This window comes from Triticum aestivum, chromosome 3D (assembly GCF_018294505.1).
Source record: "Triticum aestivum cultivar Chinese Spring chromosome 3D, IWGSC CS RefSeq v2.1, whole genome shotgun sequence".
NCBI lineage: Eukaryota > Viridiplantae > Streptophyta > Magnoliopsida > Poales > Poaceae > Triticum > Triticum aestivum.
In genome coordinates, this window is record NC_057802.1 from 600473128 (window position 1) to 600498995 (window position 25868).

The 25868-nt window shown below is 45.5% G+C and overlaps 1 pseudogene; it reads left to right on the forward strand.

The window, feature by feature from the left end:
- The first annotated feature begins 17587 nt into the window (after positions 1 to 17587).
- LOC123076642 (uncharacterized) lies at positions 17588 to 18320 on the forward strand (annotated as a pseudogene).
- Positions 18321 to 25868: the final 7548 nt, after the last annotated feature.

Genomic DNA, 25868 nt, shown 5'->3' on the forward strand with positions numbered 1-25868 from the left:
GAAGAGCAGATTCCATTGGGAGCAAGATCCCAACAAAGCAAATCTGGGCCATCATCATCAATAATGTCCGTATGAATAATGATAGAGGCAAGAGGTTGTTGAAAAAGAGAGAAAACAAGTTGATGATTCCAGCTTTTGCGACTAGGAAGCCAAAGATCTCTGACAAGAGAAGGAAATTGGAAACCAGCTTGTTGAGGCACAATATAATCATGAATAGAATGCCAAAGATTACACCAAGGCATGCTCCACAAGGATATGTTACCTTGAGTAAGTAGATAAAAAGCATGATCAGAAAGTTTGGGTAACATTTTTAAAATAGAAGCCCAAAAAGCAGATTTAGGAGGAGAAGCATTAGCTTTCCAAATTGAAGTACGAGAAAAATATTTGGCCTTAAGAACAAGGTACAAATGTGAAGAAGGTGATTTAGCTAACCTCCAAGCAGCTGAGAGAATTAGACTTTCATTGATTGCTTTTAAGTTCCTAATACCCAAACCACCTTTAGCCTTAGAATTAGATATGTCCTTCCATGCCCTAAGACACAGGCTTTTCCTTGAATCAGTTTCTCGAACACCTGCCCACCAAAAATTCCTAATAACAGCCGTGAGCTTAGCAATGAATTTTTTGGAGAACATGATATTGGACATATAATAAACAGGAATAGCTGAGAAGACCGACCGGATCAATTCAAGTCTAGTAGCATGAGAAAGCATGTTTGCTTTATAAGAGGGCAATTTATTAAGGAACTTGTTTAAGACAAAGTTGTAAGCAACCACTCTATTTTTAGCAGGAAGAATAAGAGGGTGACCCAGATGAACGAAGTTAGCATCTAGGTTAGAAACAGGAAAAACTTGCTTAATATCATTCATTGCAGCGTGAGAGACACGAGAGCTAAAAAGGATAGCAGATTTGGTCCAATTGGGAATTTGGCCTGATATAGCACAGAAGTGTTGAATGATGTTAGCCATAGTTTGAGCTTCTTGAATGGTAGCCTGACCATAAACCAACAAATCGTCCGCAAAAAGAAGAGAATGCACAGAGGGGCAATTTGGACCAAGAGAAATACCCTGGAGATGATTGGCCTGCAGAGCTTCATTAAGCATAATAGAAAGTTCATTAACCGCAATGACAAACAAATAAGGAGACATGGAACAGCCTTGCCTAATACCTCGAGAACCTTTAAAACTTTGAGAAGGTTGCCCATTAATAAGCACCGAAAACGTGGGAGAAGAGATGCATGCATGAACTAAATTGATGAAATGACCATGCAACCCTTTACGTGCACGCGCAGAAACAAAGAAATTCCATTCTAAACGATCAAAAGCTTTAGCAACATCAATTTTAAGCATAAAAGCTTTGTGCTTCCAAGATTTGAGAGAGAAAAAATGAGTAATTTCTTGAGCAATAATAATATTATCACTAATTCTTCTGCCCTCAATAAAAGCCTGTTGAGCTGGATCTATGTAATCAAGGAGATGAGGCTTAAGTCTATTGGCAAGAGATTTGGCAATGATTTTATAAACAACATTACAGAGGCTAATAGGACGATAATCCATAGGAACTTGGGGAACAAGTTTCTTCGGAATGAGAGCAATATTTGTGTCATTAATATGAGGAGGAATAACACCAGTAAGATAAAAGTTGATGACAAGTTGAGTTACCTCCTCTCCAATCCAATCCCAAGTAGCCAGATAAAATTCCACATTAAATCAATCTGGCCCTGGAGAAGCATTGAGTTTCATATCTTTAAGAATCTGCAAAATCTCTTGATTGTCAGGAAGAAAGTAAGTAGGATCGAAAGATCCAGCGGGCCATTGAGTAGAAAGATAAGGTCTGCCAGAATTATCAGCCGGAGAAGAGAAAATGTGACGAAAATAGCTGACAAAAGTATTAATAATAGCATCCGGTTTGAAATGAAGCATATCATTCTCATCTTTAATAGAACAAATATTGTTTCGCTTTCTACGCTTAATAACAGCCTGATGAAAAAACTTAGTATTTCAATCACCAGCAACAGACCAAGTTTTCTTACTACGCTGCTTGTAGAATTGATTAAGCTTGGAAAGAGTATTCTCATACCTAGAAGTGAGAGAAGCTTCCAAAACCTTATCCTGATGTTGTAGAAGAAGTTGTTGAAGCTGATTGATTTGTGTTTCCAGCTCCAAAAGATCATGCTGAAGGGGTTTCTTTTTCCTACACCACATTTTTTAAGACCCAGCCAAAGAAGAAGACTTTGCTGCAAAACAAGAGAGAGAGCTTTTGGCCCAAGTAGATTTAGCAAAGTTATGGAAGTCTTTCTCCATCAACCACCAGTTTTCAAATTTGAAAGTTTGTCTGGGCTTGACAAAGTGACTATCAGTAGTCACTAAAATAGGAGCATGATCACTAAGGATTATAGGCAGATTAAGAACTTTAGTATTAGGATAAAGCGTGCACCAATCAGAATTAACCAAGCAACGACCAAGGCGTCTATAAATAGGTTTGGAAGTATTTTGTCTACCACGCCAAGTATAAGCAGGTCCACTAAAACCTATATCAAATAAACCACAATTTTTGACCAGAGAACGAAAAGCATTCATACGATAGTAATTAACATGACCATTACAACCATCCACTTCATACAAGATGTCATTTAGATCCCCCATACACATCATGGGCATACCAAGATTATCATACACAAAAGATGAGACTTGATCCCAAATGGCACTAGTCTGGCTATGATAAGGGTCACCATATATACAGATCAAACAAAAGTTGACCCCCGAAGCTAGATGAACTACTTTAGCTAATATATAGTGGAAGGCACCAGAATGAACAGAAACTTTCAGATCATCGGTCCACATAAGCCAGAGACCTCCCGAAGCACCTCTAGAGGGAACAACAAAAGCATTAGTAACATCAAACCTAATAACAAGATCAGCAGAACTAACTTTGGAAGACTTGATTTCTGAAACAAAAGATACCTGCGCTTTGGTGGACCGCATCAAATTAGCCAAGTAAAGCATACGGTCATTGCCGAGGCCCCGGCCCATACCTCGGCAATTCCATGCAATGGCTCTCATGGCGCCCGAGGCGCGTTAGGGCCATGCGCCGCTGCCCAAGAAGAGTAGTGAGCCAAGTCTGCAATCTGTTGACCACGAAAGTCCACTTTATCCGTGGTTTGACTGCCCCTGAGATCCACTGTGCCGCCATGACGAGAGGAACTAAGGTTATCCCGAGCTTCCATCATGGTTTGAGCTCCGGTTCCAGACAAGTCACCCCTGTTGTTGAAGTGATCCACTTGAGGAGGAGAGAAAGCCCCTTGACGGGACTTGTCTGAATCTGCAGAAATAGATCCTGTAGGAGTCCGAATTGGCCATGGGTCATAGCAAGCAGCTGCCTCATTGCTCCGTTGCTCAACCATTCCGCTCTGACTAATAGTGGTCCCGAGATTCATGCTTGTCATAACCTTACTGCTGCTTCCGCACAGAGCAGCGCTGTAACCCATTTGAGAGGTGCCATCAGAACGGTGCCAAGTGGAATGACTAATATGATGGCGAGAAATCCCACTGAAATGGGGACGCATACCCGTAGACCTCCCAGATGGAGGAACATCCCACTTGCTAGGTCCAAATCGATAGCTGGCTCCCTTATCTGCTGTAGGTTTGGGTGTAGCAAGGGCAACTGTGGCGGCTCCCAAAGTACCAGCTTGAGCTGCTGGGCCGTGGACAAGAACATCGGCGGGCGGAGCTCCTAGAATGCCCAATCCAGCATGAGTCTGCCTCTTGGGACGAGGCACGGCTCCGATCGGACCCGCATCAGCCGCGAAACCTTCTGCGCTTCAGCACCTTCTCCATCACCAGGCACCCCGAGCCGCTTTGGCGGTGGGAGAGCCAAACCAGAGAGCGATGCCGATGGCCTTTTGGGACTGAATCTAGGAGAGGCCGGCGGAAGGCGATGGGAATCGGATGGAGGAGACTTATGGGGGGAAAGAGGAAAAAAATACTCGTTCTCACTAAGAATTTTGTCCTCCATAGTAGCTGAGATTGCAGTAGCAGTAGAAGTTTGAATGTTGTGAGCAGCAGAGTGAGCGGGCAGACTAGGCAAATATGGGAGAGAAATAGGATTTGCAGGTGCATTCTGGCAGAAGGCATCTAGGATTGAAGACGAAGGGATAATAGAAGGGGACTGAGCAAAAGAAGTAGACTGTCCCTTATCCATCTGACTAGGTTGAATATTCTGCTGACGCAAATCTGGGCCATCACATTGCTTAAGAATGTTCACTTGTACATGAGGTGTGTATGGGAGATCTAAAAGAGACTGAGTTAATGGGCCAGACTGATATGCATCTCCCAGCTGAGCCGGGACAGATAGAGAAGCAGACTGCTGGGCTGAGGATGTGAGCAATTGAACTGTATTGCCTCCCGCGTTATTGCACTGCTTAGTTTGCACATCATCATTAACTGCAGTAGGTGGAGGCAAAATAACTCCGGCTGACACCATTGCATCACCGCTTGGACCATGGTCTGCAGACTGAGCAACCATGGAAGGAGCAACACTCTCCTGAAATTGCTTCTCTTGACAATGCATCTCTGAATATTTTAATGTACCACCTTGCTGAAGTCGCTGAATCTGCTTATTAATTTCCTTCAATGATAATTCTACAGTAACCACAGCTAATCAATCAATTATCAATGAAGATCGAATATTGATTATCATTTGTAACTTTTTATTAGCAATATCACATATATCTAGATAAAATAGATGATGTGGCAAGCAATAAATGAAGAAAGAGAGGAAAGTGGTAACTTAGCTAATTACTAGTAGTATGAGTAACATCACACATATCGAAACAAGATGAGTCTATAGCCTAATAAATGAGGTGTTGCATGTTACCACACATATGTTAGTTCCACTATATGCATGTTACTAGTCTATATTACTACTCATTGTGGCTAGTCTCATGGAAAAAGCAAAATCGTTAGGGCACAATACCTTATCTAGAATTAGTTTTTCATCTCATTAATGGCTGATGGGAAACACCGGCTAGAGTAGTAGCGCAGCATGGCGCACGCCCGGTGGCGGTCCCTCGTCCATGGTCGTCAACTGATTCCGGCGGTCGTCAACTGATTCTGGCGACAGCAGCCGACCGTGCCTTGCGCGCGAGAAGTCGTAAAGTGACTCGCCTCTCCAAGATCGCTGACTCACATCCATGAACCACGCTTGTGCGTAATTAGTGGCCAACAACGTAGTAACTTGGGCCCTGGGCGGCCGCCCCCTGCCCCCCCCCCCCCCCCCATCGGGACCGGGCCTGTTTACATCCTGACTCTTCAAACGCCTCCCTATACAGTCTCCTCAAACCGGCCCGACTAGTGATCGTTCACAAAATCATAACCCAGACAGTCTCCTCAAAATCATAACCCAGGATGATGGCCAGACTAGTGATCGTTCACAAAATCATAACCCAGACAGTCTCCTCAAACCGGCCCCATACGTCCGGCCTGACCAGCAACCCCATATCCAGTATATATTTGGAGCGTATATGTGAAGGCCCGTACGTGATCGGGCGCGTCCGCCACATCGGACCAGACAGACGGGACCCAACACAAATTCCACAAAATTTGACCAAGTCCACCAAATCCATTGCCCTCCTTCCACATCCCAGCCATCGCCTTCCTCCTCCCTTGCCCCCCCCCCCCCCCCCGCCACCACCCTTAGCACCTCCCCAAGATTTCATCGTCGGGTACCCCTCCCCCTTCCCCGCCGCCACAGATGTTGCCTCGGTGTCGTCCGTGGAGCTCCCATCTGTGTCGACGAGCTGCAAGACGGAGAACGTCGCTCGGAAGGAGCGGCGAATGAAGCAATACAAACGGCAAGCAGCGGTGAAGGAATTTTCGGTCAAGGACGTTGTGGACGCCGAGGAGGACATGTCCCCTCCACTGCCTCGGTTACCACTCGCCCGTCCATCCCGCCGCCGACAAGCAAGCCGCATAGATGGTGGCGCACCACGCGACACGGATGGCATCCAACAAGTGATTCATGACGTTGTCCAGCCATGGACCGGACGTTGATTTTCATTTTGACATGTCCGGATTGTTGAATTGTTGCATTTATTGAATTGTGAACAATTTGTGATATATGATCCACATGCATGCATTACATGGATTTGAGGGGTATCGATATGAGGAGTCATCAAACGGTGCCCAGGGTCATGAGCGCGTGCGTCCACAGAGGTTTAGGGAACCGATTTGCCAAGTCCGGCTGTAAATGCTTTAACTCGGATGGATTTCACCCCCCCCCCCCCATCTAGATATGAGGTCCGGTTGCCGAGCATACTGTAGGTTCCCATCGAGGGAGGTGATCATCGATGTGGCGAAGCTGGATTCAATGGAGGTGCCGGCTGCGTTCCCTGGTGGTAGAGGCGGCCAAGATTGTTCCTGCACTCTGGTAGTTGGACTGGGGTGGATATGCGGTGTAGACTGAGTTTCAGCACGGAGGATGCAAAACTCACCGACACATTTTTACCGGCAAGTTTTTCTTCTATTTTTGAGAGGTCAACCGGCAAGGTTAGCCATAGGTTTCGTGATGGACAAAAAGTTAGAATCACGGTCCTGGCCAGCCTGGGAAAATTTTGGGGCCGCCAACTCTAATTCAGCGAAGTGCTATTTCTCGCTTAAAGCGAGACCTAGCATTCGCTCGGACCAGGTGCGTCCCTAAATGGACCGGCCCAGCGCGGGGGAGGCCACATGCCAATGCCTCTTTTTTTTTAAAAAATAATGTTTATTTTTATTTTTTCAAATATTATCAATATATATATATATATATATTACCAAGTTAATATACGTAAATTATTTGTAAAAGGTTAACCAACCAATTGAAAAATGTTAAATTTGCATAGAGAAAATATTTTCATGTATATGGAATATATAAAAATACATAGTGTGTATGAAAAGTAGATCATGTATGTTTAAAAGCTGTTAATCAAGTATTAGAAAATTCTTAATCAAGCATTTGAAAAAAAGTTAAATATGTATAGAAAAAAAATCATTTATAGGAAAAATATATACAAAAGGAAATACATTGTCTGTGGAAAAAAGGGTCATCTATTTAGAAAATGATAAACGTGTGTTTTTCTGCTTTATACGAAATACATTTACAATGTACTTAAATAAAAGTAGACGTCAAAAAACATATATTTTATCTAAGTTAATTTCGTAGTTAGAAAATGATACACATGTATATAGAAAATATTACTGATGGATACGAAAAATGTACATTGTGTGTGAAAAAAACTTTGTCGTGCATTGAAAAACTGTAAGCGTGTATATCAAACATGTACAATGCCTATGGAAAAAACTGGACAAAAAGTATTACTTTTTCAAAAATGTTTATGATGTAAGTAACAACATTAAGAGTTTATACAGAATATGTTTCTTATGTTTTATGAAAAATGCTGAGTGTGCAGTGAAAAAAGTTGACCTTTGTTCAACAAAAATGAAACTGATGAAAATCGATAAAGAAACAAGGAAAGATGAATAAACCCAGTAAAACCAGGAAAGAAAAACAAAGAAAACCGCAAAAAAATCAAAGAAAACCAATGCAAAAGAACAGAAATAGTGAAGGCGGAGAAAAGAACAAATAAAAATGAGGAAAACTAAAAAAACAATAAAAACAAATGAAATAAAACAATATGAAAAGTGAGAAAGAAACAAAGAAAATAGAAAGAAATGAAAAAACCGTGATAGAAACAAAGAAAACAGATGAAGAAAAATATATTTAACGAGTATAGAAAATATTAACATGTATATAAAAAAGTTCCTGATATATAAGAAAAATATAAATTGTGTGCGAAAAAATGTTTATAGCGATTAAAAATAAGTATGTCGGGTATTTAAAATGCTGACCATGCATTCAAAAATTTTACTCTTGTATTTAATTTTTTTCGAACGTGTATATAAAAAATTGTATTAGATATATACTAAAATGTACAGTATGTATGGCAAGAATTAGTCATAAAACTATCCGTTTTCAGATAATATTAATCAAAATTTCAAAATATTAAATGTGTATATAAATTATGTTCTAATGTATACAAATAATGTTAAATGCGTACTGAAAAATTTGACATGTGTTGAACAAAAAAGAAGCCGATGAAAATCCATAAAAAACAAATAAAAATGAATAAGTCCAATAAAAACTTAAATATAAAAGAAAGAAGAAATGAAAATGAAATTGAAGAAAACCATTTCAAAAGAATGGAAACAATGTGAAACGAAAGAAAAGCAAAGATAACCTAAAAGAAATAGAAAAAGGCAAAGAAAATGGAAAAAAAATACAAGCCCGGTGAAAACCGAGGTAGAAGAATGAAACAAATACCAGTGAAAACTGCTAAAGAAACAAAGAAAACCTAACAAATATAATAATAAAAAACTAATAAAACCAATGAAGAAAACAAAGGAAAGCAAAATAAATAATAAAAGTTAATGAAAAATAAAAGTAAAAAAGAAGACCAAACAAGTACATCAACCGCGCAAATACTATAACCAAGTATAGAACGTAGGCAAAGAGTGAAAAAAAGAAACGATAAAAGAGGCCGGCCCCGTTATTATGGGAAAGAAAAATCCTTCAGGGCGAGACAGAAGCCAGACTCGCTATAAGCGAGATATGGACTAAATATACCAGCCTAATACCGACGGATAGTATACTCTCTCCTTCCCAATATCTTACTCCCTCTGGGGTGGTTAGCGAGGCGACCTCAAGGCGAGAAACAGCGGATCCCTTTGTGTGCTGCCGGCGTCACCGCTGGTTCCCTCTCCCTCCGCCAGCCGTTCCGGTGGCGGGAGGGAGGGGTAACCACAGATCTGTGCATCTGGTGTGTGTTCTCAGTAGGGTTAGGGTTGAGGAAGGCACTGTCTTGGCCGTCGCAGCGGTGTCATGTCTGATAAGTTTCTTCGGGCTTCGTTCGCGGTTAGACGGGGCTCTAGCCTGCGTCTAGGAACCAGCGGAATGGGGTATCCTGTTGGAAATATGCCCTAGAGGCAATAATAAATGGTTATTATTATATTTCTTTATTCATGGTAATTGTCTATTGTTCATGCTATAATTGTATTATCCGGAAATCGTAATGCATGTGTGAATACATAGACCACAACGTGTCTCTAGTAAGCCTCTAGTTGACTAGCTCGTTGATCAACAGATAGTCATGGTTTCCTGACTATGGACATTGGATGTCATTGATAACGGATCACATTATTAGGAGAATGATGTGATGGACAAGACCCAACTCTAAGCGTAGCTCAAAGATCGTGTAGTTCGTTTGCTAGAGCTTTTCCAATGTCAAGTATCTTCTCCTTAGACCATGAGATCGTGCAACTCCCGGATACCGTAGGAGTGCTTTGGATGTGCCAAACGTCACAACGTAACTGGGTGACTATAAAGGTACACTACGGGTATCTCCGAAAGTGTCTGTTGGGTTGGCACGGATCGAGACTGGGATTTGTCACTCCGTATGACGGAGAGGTATCTCTGGGCCCACTCGGTAATGCATCATCATAATGAGCTCAATGTGACTAAGGAGTTAGTCACGGGATCATGCATTACGGTACGAGTAAAGAGACTTGCCGGTAACGAGATTGAACAAGGTATTGGGATACTGACGATCGAATCTCGGGCAAGTAACATACCGATTGACAAAGGGAATTGTATACGGGATTGATTGAATCCTCGACATCGTGGTTCATCCGATGAGATCATCGTGGAACATGTGGGAGCCAACATGGGTATCCAGATCCCGCTGTTGGTTATTGACCGGAGAGGCGTCTCGGTCATGTCTGCATGTCTCCCGAACCCGTAGGGTCTACACACTTTAGGTTCGGTGACGCTAGGGTTGTAGAGATATAGTATGCGGAAACCTGAAAGTTGTTCGGAGTCCCGGATGAGATCCCGGACGTCACGAGGAGTTCCGGAATGGTCCGGAGGTGAAGAATTATATATAGGAAGTCAGTTTCGGCCACCGGGAAAGTTTCGGGGGTTATCGGTATTGTACCGGGACCACCGGAAGGGTCCCGGGGGTCCACCGGGTGGGGCCACCTATCCCGGAGGGCCCCATGGGCTGAAGTGGGAAGGGGAACCAGCCCTTAGTGGGCTGGGGCGCCCCCCATGGGCCTCCCCCTGCGCCTAGGGTTGGAAACCCTAGGGGTGGGGGGGCGCCCCACCTGCCTTGGGGGGCAAGTTTCCCCCCTTGGCCGCCGCCCCCCATGTAGATGGGATCCAGGGCCGGCCCCCCCCCAGGGGGCCTATATAAAGGGGGGGAGGGAGGGCAGCAGCACCTACAGCCCCTGGCGCCTCCCTCTCCCTCCCTGACAACCTCTCTCTCCCGGAGAAGCTCGGCGAAGCCCTGCCGAGATCCCGCTACATCCACCACCACGCCGTCGTGCTGCTGGATCTCCATCAGCCTCTCCTTTCCCCTTGCTGGATCAAGAAGGAGGAGACGTCGCTGCTCCGTACGTGTGTTGAACGCGGAGGTGCCGTCCGTTCGACACTCGGTCATCGGTGATTTGGATCACGGCGAGTACGACTCCATCAACCCCGTTCATTGGAACGCTTCCGCCCGCGATCTACAAGGGTATGTAGATGCACTCCTTTCCCCTCGTTGCTAGTATACTCCATAGATGGATCTTGGTGAGCGTAGGAAAATTTTACAATTCTGCTACGATCCACAACAGTGGCATCATGAGCCAGGCCTATGCGTAGTTACTATGCACGAGTAGAACACAAAGCAGTTGTGGGCGTAGATGTTGCCAATTCTTCTTGCCGCTACTAGTCTTATCTTGTTTCGGCGGCATTGTGGGATGAAGCGGCCCGGACCGACCTTACACGTACGCTTACGTGAGACAGGTTCCACCGACTGACATGCACTAGTTGCATAAGGTGGCTAGCGGGTGTCTGTCTCTCCCACTTTAGTCGGAACGGATTCGATGAAAAGGGTCCTTATGAAGGGTAAATAGAAATTGGCATATCACGTTGTGGTCATACGTAGGTAAGAAACGTTCTTGCTAGAAACCTACAAGCCACGTAAAAAAAAACTTGCAACAACAATTAGAGGACGTCTAACTTGTTTTTGCAGCATGTACTATGTGATGTGATATGGCCAGAAGATGTGATGAATGATATATGTGATGTATGAGATTGATCATATTCTTGTAATAGGAATCACGACTTGCATGTCGATGAGTATGACAACCGGCAGGAGCCATAGGAGTTGTCTTTATTATTTTGTATGACCTGCGTATCATTGAATAACGCCATGTAAATTACTTTACTTTATTGCTAAACGCGTTAGCCATAGAAGTAGAAGTAATCGTTGGCGTGACAACTTCATGAAGACACGATGATGGAGATCATGGTGTCATGCCGGTGACGAAGATGATCATGGTGCCCCGAAAATGGAGATCAAAGGAGCAAAATGATATTGGCCATATCATGTCACTATTTGATTGCATGTGATGTTTATCATGTTTTGCATCTTATTTGCTTAGAATGACGGTAGTAAGTAAGATGATCCCTTATAATAATTTCAAGAAAGTGTTCATCCTAACTGTGCACCGTTGCGAAGGTTCGTTGTTTCGAAGCACCACGTGATGATCGGCTGTGATAGATTCTAACGTTCGCATACAATGGGTGTTGACGAGCCTAGCATGTACAGACATGTCCTCGGAACACACGCAATACACTTAGGTTGACTTGACGAGCCTAGCATGTACAAACATGGCCTCGGAACACGGAGGACCGAAAGGTCAAGCATGAGTCGTATAGAAGATACGATCAACATGGAGATGTTCACCGATCTTGACTAGTCCGTCTCACGTGATGATCGGACACGGCCTAGTTAACTCGGATCATGTTTCACTTAGATGACTGGAGGGATGTCAATCTGAGTGGGAGTTCATTGAATAATTTGATTATATGAACTTAATTATCATGAACTTAGTCTAAAATCTTTACAATATGTCTTGTAGATCAAATGGCCCACGTTGTCCTCAACTTCAACGCGTTCCTAGAGAAAACCAAGCTGAAAGATGATGGCAGCAACTATACGGACTGGGTCCGGAACCTGAGGATCATCCTCATAGCTGCCAAGAAAGATTATGTCCTAGAAGCACCGCTAGGTGAAGCACCCATCCCAGAGAACCAAGACGTTATGAACGCTTGGCAATCACGTGCTGATGATTACTCCCTCGTTCAGTGCGGCATGCTTTACAGCTTAGAACCGGGGCTCCAAAAGCGTTTTGAGAAACATGGAGCATATGAGATGTTCGAAGAGCTGAAAATGGTTTTCCAAGCTCATGCCCGGGTCGAGAGATATGAAGTCTCCGACAAGTTCTTCAGCTGTAAAATGGAGGAAAATAGTTCTGTTAGTGAGCACATACTCAGAATGTCTGGGTTACACAACCGCTTGTCTCAGCTGGGAGTTAATCTCCCGGATGACGCGGTCATTGACAGAATCCTTCAGTCGCTTCCACCAAGCTACAAGAGCTTTGTGATGAACTTCAATATGCAGGGGATGGAAAAGACCATTCCTGAGGTATATTCGATGCTGAAATCAGCGGAGGTGGAGATCAGAAAAGAACATCAAGTGTTGATGGTGAATAAAACCACTAAGTTCAAGAAGGGCAAGGGTAAGAAGAACTTCAAGAAGGACGGCAAGGGAGTTGCCGCGCCCGGTAAGCCAGTTGCCGGGAAGAAGCCAAGGAATGGACCCAAGCCTGAGACTGAGTGCTTTTATTGCAAGGGAAGTGGTCACTGGAAGCGGAACTGCCCCAAATACTTAGCGGACAAGAAGGCCGGCAACACCAAAGGTATATGTGATATACATGTAATTGATGTGTACCTTACCAGTACTCGTAGTAGCTCCTGGGTATTTGATACCGGTGCGGTTGCTCATATTTGTAACTCAAAACAGGAACTGCGGAATAAGCGGAGACTGGCGAAGGACGAGGTGATGATGCGCGTCGGGAATGGTTCCAAGGTCGATGTGATCGCCGTCGGCACGCTACCTCTGCATCTACCTACGGGATTAGTTTTAAACCTCAATAATTGTTATTTAGTGCCAGCTTTGAGCATGAACATTGTATCTGGATCTCGTTTAATTCGAGATGGCTACTCATTTAAATCCGAGAATAATGGTTGTTCTATTTATATGAGAGATATGTTTTATGGTCATGCCCCGCTGGTCAATGGTTTATTCTTGATGAATCTCGAACGTGATGTTACACATATTCATAGTGTGAATACCAAAAGATGTAAAGTTGATAACGATAGTCCCACATACTTGTGGCACTGCCGCCTTGGTCACATTGGTGTCAAGCGCATGAAGAAGCTCCATGCAGATGGACTTTTGGAGTCTCTTGATTACGAATCATTTGACACGTGCGAACCATGCCTCATGGGTAAGATGACCAAGACTCCGTTCTCCGGAACAATGGAGCGAGCAACCAACTTATTGGAAATCATACATACCGATGTGTGCGGTCCAATGAGTGTTGAGGCTCGCGGAGGATATCGTTATGTTCTCACTCTCACTGATGACTTAAGTAGATATGGGTATGTCTACCTAATGAAACACAAGTCTGAAACCTTTGAAAAGTTCAAGGAATTTCAGAGTGAGGTTGAGAATCAACGTGACAGGAAAAATAAAATTCTTATGATCAGATCGTGGTGGAGAATATTTAAGTCACGAATTTGGTGCGCACTTAAGGAAATGTGGAATCGTTTCACAACTCACGCCGCCTGGAACACCTCAGCGAAATGGTGTGTCCGAACGTCGTAATCGCACTCTATTGGATATGGTGCGATCTATGATGTCTCTTACCGATTTACCGCTCTCATTTTGGGGCTATGCTTTAGAGACTGCCGCATTCACTTTAAATAGGGCTCCGTCGAAATCCGTTGAGACGACACCGTATGAATTATGGTTTGGGAAGAAACCTAAGCTGTCGTTTCTAAAAGTTTGGGGATGCGATGCTTATGTCAAGAAACTTCAACCTGAAAAGCTCGAACCCAAGTCGGAAAAATGCGTCTTCATAGGATACCCTAAGGAAACTATTGGGTATACCTTCTACCTCAGATCCGAAGGCAAGATCTTCGTTGCCAAGAACGGGTCCTTTCTGGAGAAAGAGTTTCTCTCGAAAGAATTGAGTGGGAGGAAAGTGGAACTTGATGAGGTGATAGTCACCCCTTCCGAACCGGAAAGTAGCGCAGCGCGGGAAGATGTTCCTGTGGTGCCTACACCGACTAGGGAGGAAGTTAATGATGATGATCATGAAGCTTCGGATCAAGTTACTGCTGAACTTCGTAGGTCCACAAGGACACGTTCCGCACCAGAGTGGTATGGCAACCCTGTCCTGGAAATCATGTTGTTAGACAACGGTGAACCTTCGAACTATGAAGAAGCGATGGCGGGCCCGGATTCCGACAAATGGCTAGAAGCCATGAAATCCGAGATAGGATCCATGTATGAAAACGAAGTATGGACTTTGACTGACTTGCCCGATGATCGGCGAGCCATAGAAAATAAATGGATCTTTAAGAAGAAGACAGACGCGGATGGTAATGTGACCATCTATAAGGCTCGACTTGTCGCTAAGGGTTATCGACAAGTTCAAGGGGTTGACTACGATGAGACTTTCTCACCCGTAGCGAAGCTGAAGTCCGTCCGAATCATGTTAGCAATTGCCGCATACTATGATTATGAGATATGGCAGATGGACGTCAAAACGGCATTCCTTAACGGCTTCCTTAAGGAAGAATTGTATATGATGCAGCCGGAAGGTTTTGTCGATCCTAAGAATGCTAACAAAGTATGCAAGCTCCAGCGCTCAATCTATGGGCTGGTGCAAGCATCTCGGAGTTGGAACATTCGTTTTGATGAGATGATCAAAGCGTTTGGGTTTACACAGACTTATGGAGAAGCCTGTGTTTACAAGAAAGTGAGTGGGAGCTCTGTAGCATTTCTCTTATTATATGTGGATGACATACTATTGATGGGAAATGATATAGAATTCTTGGAAAGTATAAAGGCCTATTTGAATAAGTGTTTTTCAATGAAGGACCTTGGAGAAGCTGCTTATATATTAGGCATCAAGATCTATAGAGATAGATCAAGACGCCTCATTGGTCTTTCACAGAGTACGTACCTTGACAAGATATTGAAGAAGTTCAATATGGATCAGTCCAAGAAGGGGTTCTTGCCTGTATTGCAAGGTGTGCAATTGAGCACGGCTCAATGCCCGACCACGGCAGAAGATAGAGAAAAGATGAGTGTCATCCCCTATGCCTCGGCCATAGGGTCTATTATGTATGCCATGCTGTGTACCAGACCTGATGTAAACCTTGCCGTAAGTTTGGTAGGAAGGTACCAAAGTAATCCCGGCATGGAACACTGGACAGCGGTCAAGAATATCCTGAAGTACCTGAAGAGGACTAAGGATATGTTTCTCGTTTATGGAGGTGACGAAGAGCTCGTCGTAAAGGGTTACGTCGACGCTAGCTTCGACACAGATCTGGATGACTCGAAGTCACAAACCGGATACGTGTATATTTTGAATGGAGGAGCAGTAAGCTGGTGCAGTTGCAAGCAAAGCGTCGTGGCGGGATCTACATGTGAAGCGGAAGTACATGGCAGCCTCGGAGGCAGCACAGGAAGCAGTCTGGATGAAGGAGTTCATTACCGACCTAGGGGTGATTCCCAATGCGTCGGGCCCGATGACTCTCTTCTGTGACAACACTGGAGCTATTGCCCTTGCGAAGGAGCCCAGGTTTCACAGGAAGACCAGGCATATCAAGCGTCGCTTCAACTCCATTCGTGAAAGTGTTCAAAATGGAGACATAGATATTTGTAAAGTACATACGGACCTGAATGTAGCAGATCCGTTGACTAAACCTCTCCCTAGAGCAAAACATGATCAACACCAGGACGCAATGGGTGTTCGATTCATCACAATGTAACTAGATTATTGACTCTAGTGCAAGTGGGAGACTGTTGGAAATATGCCCTAGAGGCAATAATAAATGGTTATTATTATATTTCTTTGTTCATGGTAATTGTCTATTGTTCATGCTATAATTGTATTATCCGGAAATCGTAATACATGTGTGAATACATAGACCACAACGTGTCCCTAGTAAGCCTCTAGTTGACTAGCTCGTTGATCAACAGATAGTCATGGTTTCCTGACTATGGACATTGGATGTCATTGATAACGGGATCACATCATTAGGAGAATGATGTGATGGACAAGACCCAATCCTAAGCATAGCACAAAGATCGTGTAGTTCGTTTGCTAGAGCTTTTCCAATGTCAAGTATCTTTCCTTAGACCATGAGATCGTGCAACTCCCGGATACCGTAGGAGTGCTTTGGGTGTGCCAAACGTCACAACGTAACTGGGTGACTATAAAGGTACACTACGGGTATCTCCGAAAGTGTCTGTTGGGTTGGCACGGATCGAGACTGGGATTTGTCACTCCGTATGACGGAGAGGTATCTCTGGGCCCACTCGGTAATGCATCATCATAATGAGCTCAATGTGACAAGGAGTTAGTCACGGGATCATGCATTACGGTACGAGTAAAGAGACTTGCCGGTAACGAGATTGAACAAGGTATTGGGATACCGACGATCGAATCTCGGGCAAGTAACATACCGATTGACAAAGGGAATTGTATACGGGATTGATTGAATCCTCGACATCGTGGTTCATCCGATGAGATCATCGTGGAACATGTGGGAGCCAACATGGGTATCCAGATCCCGCTGTTGGTTATTGACCGGAGAGGCGTCTCGGTCATGTCTGCATGTCTCCCGAACCCGTAGGGTCTACACACTTAAGGTTCGGTGACGCTAGGGTTGTAGAGATATGAGTATGCGGAAACCCGAAAGTTGTTCGGAGTCCCGGATGAGATCCCGGACGTCACGAGGAGTTCCAGAATGGTCCGGAGGTGAAGAATTATATATAGGAAGTCAAGTTTCGGCCACCGGGAAAGTTTCGGGGGTCACCGGTATTGTACCGGGACCACCGGAAGGATCCCGGGGGGTCCACCGGGTGGGGCCACCTGTCCCGGAGGGCCCCATGGACTGAAGTGGGAAGGGAACCAGCCCTTAGTGGGCTGGGGCGCCCCCCATGGGCCTCCCCCCTGCGCCTAGGGTTGGAAACCCTAGGGTGGGGGGGGCGCCCCACTTGCCTTGGGGGGCAAGTCTCCCCCCTGGCCGCCGCCCGCCATGCAGATGGGTTCCTGGCCGGCGCCCCCCCTCCCAGGGGCCTATATAAAGGGGGGGGGGAGGGAGGGCAGCACTACTACAGCCTTTGGCGCCTGCCTCCAAAGAGAAAAAAAAACTACACCCAAGGCGTTCATTGTCGCGTATACATCCACCGCCGCTTCCTTCAAAAGTTCCAAACTTCATCTAAAAAAAATCTAAAAAAAGATCAAAAGTTCCAAACCCTAGCTAACCTCGTCTGGCCAATCAGCGGCGGCAGAGACCATAGGAGGGATGGGTCACCAGAAGAGGAAGAGGAGGACACCAAAGCTTGACGGCGGAAGGGCCAGGGCTTCCGATGGAGATCTGGAGCGTGAAGCAAGGGAAGATTCTGATCAGATGGCGATCATCAGCGCTGATTCGGGTGAGGCCGCAGCGAATAGCGCAGCTCATGAAGAAACGAAAGGTGATCCGCGACGGTGATCGGCTGGACGAGGAGGGCAAGGGCCGGACGGTCTACCTTGTGGCATGCCACTGGGACTGGTCTATGTGTACCACGCCGTACAGCGTGTTACAAGATGGACCTCGCCCCCTCTTCCTCGTCGGCAAAGGCGAAGCGCTTGCACGCAGCCGGCAGCCTGCCCACCCACGCGGGCGGCAAGTCGTTCACCCCCTTGCGGTCGACGCGCCGCTCGTGGATCGTCGGCTTCGGGGGCGACTCGGGCGAGGTCATAATCCTCGACACCAAGTCGCCGGATTTGGATAAGGCTGTCATCCACGGGCTGAACCTCATGTCCGCCAAGCGGTGCCCTGTCCTGACGGCCGTTGGTGACAGGATTTATGCGTTCTGCAAGAGACCATCCTGGACAACAGATCCCAATTTCCCGCCATGGTTCGAGGTCCTAGATGTTTCCAAGGCCAGAGTAGTCAGCGATGGCATCATCCAGCGCCTCAAGGGGTGCTCCTGGAGCAGCCTGCCGATTCCGCAGTGCATCCCATGGAAGCTCAAACCCTTGGAGTACTACATCTCTCTACCGTTTACAATGCTCATGTCCTATGTGCTGGTTCTGATAGACCCTCTGGATCACTAGGCTAGATTAGATCCGGTAAACCTACCTTGTGCAGCAGAGGATGAACTCGAGCTGGAGGCCATCGTGGTGCTGGGGCGCACGGCGATGGCGGAGAGTGGGCAAGGTGGAGGTGGCGGCGAAGTGTAGGCAGTGGCGGCGGCGGAGCTTCCCGTCACTGTCAGCGCTAGACCTAGATCGGGTCGGGGTTTTCGGTGGGGAGACTGGCAACGCGGTGAACCTCGTACTGCGTGCCGCCGGCCCCCACCTCCTTATGTAGCGCTGGGTGACAGGGGCCCGTCAACCATATTGTGGTTGGGCGCCCCCGATCAGGGCGCGGATCAGGGGCCCGGTGGGCCGTTGGGCCCACACGGAAGATCAACCTAACATTCTCCCCCTTGATCTCAACTTTTACTTTTAACCTTATACTTTCTAGTTTATCTGTTTCATCACATATTGGTACATAGAGCATGTTTCATCGTCACGGCTTAATTGCCGTTAGAATCATACAGCTACAACATACTTTATGTTCAGAAACAAATTCTGTTCCTTTTGGGCCTATCCAGGAATCATAAGGCTTTCCCTTAAACCCACGCCGGCTAAGTGTTCCTTGAACACATTGGGTGGTAAGCCTTTCGTTAGTGGATCCGCAAGCATATCCTTTGTCCTTATATGCTCGAGACTTATAGTTTTATCCTGGATTTTATCTTTCACAACATAATACCTTATCTCTATTGTTTTGGCAGCATTACTCGACTTGTTGTTGTGAGCGTAAAATACCGCGGGCTGGTTGTCGCAGTACATCTTTAGTGGTTTGTGAATACAATCTACCACTTTCAAGTCGGGTACAAATTTCTTTAGCCATATCGCCTGCCCCGTGGCTTCAAAGCATGCTATGAATTCTGCATACATCGTGGATGATGCAACTATCGACTGTTTGGAGCTTTTCCACGAAATAGCTCCCCCAGCGAGGGTGAATATGTATCCTGACGTGGATTTTCTATCATCTCTGTCCCCCGCAAAATCTGCGTCTGAATACCCTTTTATCTCTAGGGAATCACTTCTCCTGTATATTAGCATGTAGTCCTTCGTGCCTTGCGCATAACGCAATGCTTTCTTTACCATCTTCCAGTGCTCTAGGCCTGGATTCTCTTGATATCTACCGAGTACCCCGGTGATAAAAGCTAAGTCAGGGCGAGTGCACACTTGTGCATACTGTAAGCTGCCAACTACCGAAGCATATGGTACTGCTTTCATTTGATTGATCTCATACTGGTTCTTGGGACATTGAAATTTCCCAAAACTATCGCCCTTAACTATTGGAGCAGGTGTGGCTTTACTCACATGCATATTATACTTTTTAAGAACCTTTTCTAAATATGCTTGCTGAGATAGTCCTAAGACTCCATTGTTCCTATCTCGGTGAATTTCTATGCCCAAAACATATGATGCTTCACCAAGATCTGTTATGTCAAAATTTGAGGATAAGTATTTCTTTGTTTCTTGTAGTAGACTAACATCACTACTAGCAAGCAGGATATCATCCACATACAAGATTAGGAAAATATATTTCCCATTTTTAAACATTGCATAAATGCAATTATCCTCAATATCTTCTTTAAATCCAAAACTTTTAATCGTTTGATTAAACTTTAGATACCACTGCCGAGAGGCTTGTCTTAATCCATAAATGGATTTCTTCAGGCGGCACCCCATATTTTCCTTGCCTTCCATGATAAATCCCTTGGGTTGTTTCATGTAGACCTTTTCTTTTAAATCACCATTCAGAAATGCCGTCTTAACATCCATTTGATGTAACTCTAAATCAAAATGAGCAACTAATGCCATTATGATTCTGAAGGAATCCTTACACGAGACTGGAGAAAATGTCTCATTGTAATCTATCCCTTCTCTTTGTGTAAATCCGTTTGCCACGAGTTGTGCTTTATACTTTTCTATATTCCCTTTAGAGTCATACTTAATTTTGTAGACCCATTTACAGCCTACTGTTTTGGCTCCTTTAGGAATTTCCTCTAAGTCCCAAACATCTTTGGAACTCATCGATTTCATCTCGTCTTCCATTGCCTTCATCCACTTCGATGAATGAGGGCTTCTCATGGCTTCTTCATATGAGGTGGGATCTTTTTCCATATGAACCATTTCTGTGTTATAAACTTTAAAGTCAGTAGAAATAGCTGACTTTCTTGGTCTTGTAGACCTTCTAAGGGCCTCAGTTTCTGGCACTTCTTCTAAATTTTGCTGTTGCACCTCCCTTTCACGCTCAACAACGGGTTCAGTCGGCTCCTGACGGACAGGTTCCGGGTCTTTCCCCACAGCTGTCATGGGTGGAGTTGCAACTGGTAGTGAGAAAAATGGCTCCTGAATCATCGGATTAGGTGCATGCACTCTCTTCTCCTCAAGATCAATTTTCCGAGCTACCAAGCTCTCCCTCATCATTTCGTCCTCTAAGAAGACTGCATGTCTCGTTTCTACAAACTTTGTATATCTGTCAGGGCAGTAGAAACGAAAACCTTTTGATCTGTTTGGATAGCCAATGAAGTGGCAACTTACTGTTTTGGGATCTAACTTTGCAATGTTTGGATTAAACATTTTGGCCTCAGCAGGGCACCCCCACACCCTGAAGTGTTGTAGGGAGGGCATCCTTCCTGTCCATAGCTCGTACGGTGTTTTGGGCACCGACTTGCTTGGTACTCTATTGAGAATGTGAATGGCGGTTTTAAGCGCCTCCATCCATAATCCCAATGGCAAGTTTGAATAACTCATCATGCTGCGCACCATATCCATAAGGGTACGGTTGCGCCTTTCAGCTACTCCATTTTGCTGAGGTTCGCCCGGCATTGAATACTGGGCTACTATGCCAGTCTCATGCAAGAACTTCGCAAAAGGTCCAGGGACTTGGCCATATGGAGTGTGTCGACCGTAGTACTCTCCCCCACGGTCGGACCTTACTATCTTTATTCTTTCATCGTGCTGATTTTCAACTTCAGCTTTGAATATTTTAAATTTATCCAACGCTTCCGATCTTTCTTTGATTGGATAAATATAACCATAGCGAGAGTAATCATCTGTGAATGTTATGAACGAGTCATAACCATCCACACTTTTCACCGGAAATGGTCCACAAATATCAGTGTGAATGATTTCTAGTGTGCCTGTGCTATGGATTGCACCTTTTTTGATTTGTTTTACGTACTTTCCTTTAATGCAATCTATGCATTGTTCTAAGTCTGAAAATTCTAACGGAGGAAGAATTTCACTTTTGACTAATCTTTCTATTCTCCCCTTCGAAATATGGCCCAAGCGACAGTGCCATAGTTTCGATGAGTCAAATGTTCTTTTGTACTTTATTCGACGCAGAAACATGTTCTTTCACATTGCAAACGGAATAGACTTTTTCACGAAGTGATAACAAATAAAGCTCATCATGTAGTAAAGCATCACCCACATAAGCATTATTTAACCAAATGGCACACTTGCCATGTCCAAAATAACACTCATAATTATCTTTGTCCAAGCAAGAAACACTTATTAAGTTTCTATTACATGATGGAACGAATAAAACATCTCTAAGTAGAAGATTGAATCCATCAGCTAACTCCAAGGAGATATCACTGACAGCTTCAACTTCTGCTTCAACTCCGTTCGCCACTTCAATGCGTCTTTCGCTTCTTAGCGTAGTCCGCGTCGAATGGAATCCCTGTAAAGAATTTGCAACATGAACAGTTGCTCCAGAGTCAATCCACCAAGTGGATTTTGAAAACTGTGAATACAGGGATTCATTTACAAATGAAACTATACTGTTACCTCTTTTTGCCATGATCGACTTTAGCCAAACGGGACAGTCTTTCTTGTAATGCCCGGTCTTCTTACAGTGGAGACAAGTGTCTTTGTCCACTGAGAAAGGCTGTTGCTAACGCTGATGCTGATAGGAAACTTTTCCTTGTGGCTTTGAAGGAGAACTTTTGTTGTTTAGATTGTAATTCTTTCTTTTGTGACCATGCACATAGTTGAGTGTACCACCATGTGAGGCTTTTAGTCTCTCCTCTTCTTGAACACACATTGCTATTGTCTTTTCTACGTCCCATGTTCCAGGTGACATATTATAGTTCACTACAAAAGCTTCAAACTCCTTCGGCAATGAAGCCATGACAAGGTGGACCAGGAGCGCTGGTTTGATCTCCAGATCCGCATCCATTGGTTTGAGCTTTGCAGCCATATTGCTCATCCTGAGGATGTGCTCTCTTATGCCATGACTGCCACCTCTGTATTTTTCTGTCACCAGTTGCTCTAACACCTGGGTGGCATATATCTTTGAAGAGCCAGTGAACTGGCTCTTTATCTTTGAGAGCAACTCCCCTGCCGAAGTGCACTCTGCAATGGAGCCCACAATGGCGCTCTCAATGGTGTTCTTTATAAAGGCCATGCATTTTTTATTTGCATTGACCCACTTTTGATTATCTATGAGGTAGGACTGCTCCAAAGGAGCATAGTCCCCTCTCTTTTTAGCCCATGCAGCATCATCGTCAGTAGCCTCTCTTACTGGCTCTGTGGGTCTGACCGGCTGTGGTTTCTCCACAACCCAGTCAAGATCAGCACAAACAAACGCCAGTTCAACTTTCTTCCTCCACTCAGTGTGGTTGTCACCTCTGAGTGTTGGAACTTCTTTTAGGCAACTCATCAAATGAAAGCCTCCTTAAAATTACAATTTAAATGACATCAATATAACAATCATATGTATTAATCTAACGTTGGTCAAATTAAACATATAACTGTCTATGCAATTAAATCTATATTACCGTTGGGCAAAAATTAGAAATAAATGCACCTTTAAATAAAACATGATCATGTTATTAACAACGTTGGTCATAAAAATAACATAATCATATTCATTTTAATAATCACTTTAACATGCTCTTAAAAAACTTAATACTATGGAAACTTTTATTTTCTTTGTAAAAGAGCATTATTAATTATTTACGCAGCGGAAAATCATGAATGAAAATCCACAAACTTTTACTCTTTACAGAAACTTTTCTTTGATCAAATAAAAAATCATGAACTTTATTATTTTCTGTGTAAAACTCATGAACATTTCCTTTTCTGGACAAAATATTTCTTTGGATTAATTTGAACAGAAAGACTATTTAAAAGAAAAAATAGCCAGCTCCAGCCTGGCGCGGGAGGCCCGCAGCGGCCCACGGCCTGCACCCCGCGCGCTCTGCCGCCCGAGGCACTGGGCCTACTGCGGGAGAGGGCGATGCGGCCCATCTCCTGCGCCCGCACTGCCGACGCCGGCCTCTGCCACTTTCGGCCCAAAAGGGCCCGTCACCGCTAGGGTTAGCGTCACAGCCGTCGGATTGGATCTGACGGCCACGCGTTTGTTGCGGGCGATCAAAACCGGCCGAACGGCAGGGGCGAGGGGAAACCCTATCCATTCCCTCCCCTCGCGCGCCGCTCATCTCTTTCGCCGGGCGTTGCTGTCCCGCACGCCGGGCCGCCGCGCCGCGGTACCAGGCCGGCCGCCGGAGACGGGGCTGATAGCCACCGCTCCCGCGAGCTCTTCTCCCTCCCCTTCTTTCCTCTATTGCAGAGAGAGAGAGGCGCTCGTCGTGCCCCCGCAGCGGTAGTTGATGCGGCAGTACCGCGAGACGACGGCGCCGTGGCCATCCCCTTCGTCGGCTGCGCATTCGCCTTGCGATGAGCGCGCCGCCGTCGAGCGGTTTGGCTGCGGTGCCTACCCCCCCTTTTTTTTCTTTTCCTGCGAGGTAGCGCCCTTTGCCGGCGACCGCGTGGCCGTCCGGTGAACTTTGCCCCTCTCGGGGTGGTTCTTCTTCCTGAATCCTCGGCATGCCGATGCGATTCGGGATCGAGAGGAACGACGCGGCCAGTGCGGCGGCGCGATTTCTTTGCCCTGTTTAGGGTTCTTTTGGGGGGTAGGGAGTACTTTTCCTTTCTCTTTTTACCGAAAATCATCTAGCCAAGATGGCCTGATACCATTGATAGACCCTCTGGATCACTAGGCTAGATTAGATCCGGTAAACCTACCTTGTGCAGCAGAGGATGAACTCGAGCTGGAGGCCATCGTGGTGCTGGGGCGCACGGCGATGGCGGAGAGTGGGCATGGTGGAGGTGGCGGCGAAGTGTAGGCAGTGGCGGCGGCGGAGCTTCCCGTCACTGTCAGCGCTAGACCTAGATCGGGTCGGGGTTTTCGGTGGGGAGACTGGCAACATGGTGAACCTCGTACTGCGTGCCGCCGGCCCCCACCTCTTTATGTAGCGCTGCGTGACAGGGGCCCGTCAACCACATTGTGGTTGGGCGCCCCCGATCAGGGCGCGGATCAGGGGCCCGGTGGGCCGTTGGGCCCACACGGAAAAGAGATCAACCTAACAGGTTCCTCCCTACATATTGGTTTCATACGATCAGCCGTCGTGGGGTACACATGCATTTGACACAGACTCACACGAGTGGCACAAGGTCGACGACGATCCGCTGCCTTTCTTCGGCCGCGCGTCCCGGCATGGCCCCATCTTCCTTGCTTCCTCTAAGAAGGATGGGCCCATCAAAGCTTACTGCATCCGTCTCACAACTTCTGATGCTTTTATTAAGTTATCCATCACCGCGCTGCCGGTGGAACATGAAGGAAAACATGAGGTTGAAGCAGGGCCACAGTGTTGCTTCTCTTCTTTGGACGATGAGCACTTCTGTATTTTAGGCTTTGAGCTTGACAGTAAGGGCGTCATGCTTCATTCTGGTTCCAATGAACCCTATCCAACCAAGGAGCATCTGCGCTTGAGAACCTATCAAATAGAACGATCACTCCTGGAGACCCACGAGGAAACACTGCTAGCTGTGAAGTCGGTGGTTGCAATCTCCAGCAAGTTGGAACATCGCTTCAAGATTAAAGATGTATGCCATGGGGTCACCCCCTTGGCCTCCACTCTTCTGTCCACGCGCCCTTTTTAATTAACTGCGGATGTCAATAGCACTCAGCTATATGCATGCTTGTTTTCTACAGTACATTTCATATGTTGTTTTCCTTGTTCCGGACTACAGTTCCAACTATGTTCGGTCCTCCCACGTCAATACTACATGATTTCGCTTGAACAGAGAGGTAGATACATTTTTCGGTGTACTCTGTGGCTTGGATGTATATATTTTCCATATGTGCTGTCCTCCACAAGGTTTAGACTTATGGCAACGTGCATCAAGTTGAAGCTTATGTAGATGTGTGTTCGATGGTTGTGCTGCTACCTTTAATCATTACCGTGCTAAGCATATTATGATGTCGAAAAAACAGCATGCGTCATTGATAAAAGATGAACGCCTTGTACTATTCTTTTTCCTATTTCCGCTTAGACACTAATCAAGCCTTGTTTGGTAGGCATAGTTTGGAGGGTTTAGAGGGTCTTAAAATCCCCAAGCTCTCATTTGGTACACCGGGTCAGCCCCTCCAGCCCGTTGACTCCCCTTCCCCACCCAATCCACCGGTCGCCTAGCCCTTGAGGTCATCCTCGTGGCTTGGCACAAGACAGACACTTCACTTCTTCCTTT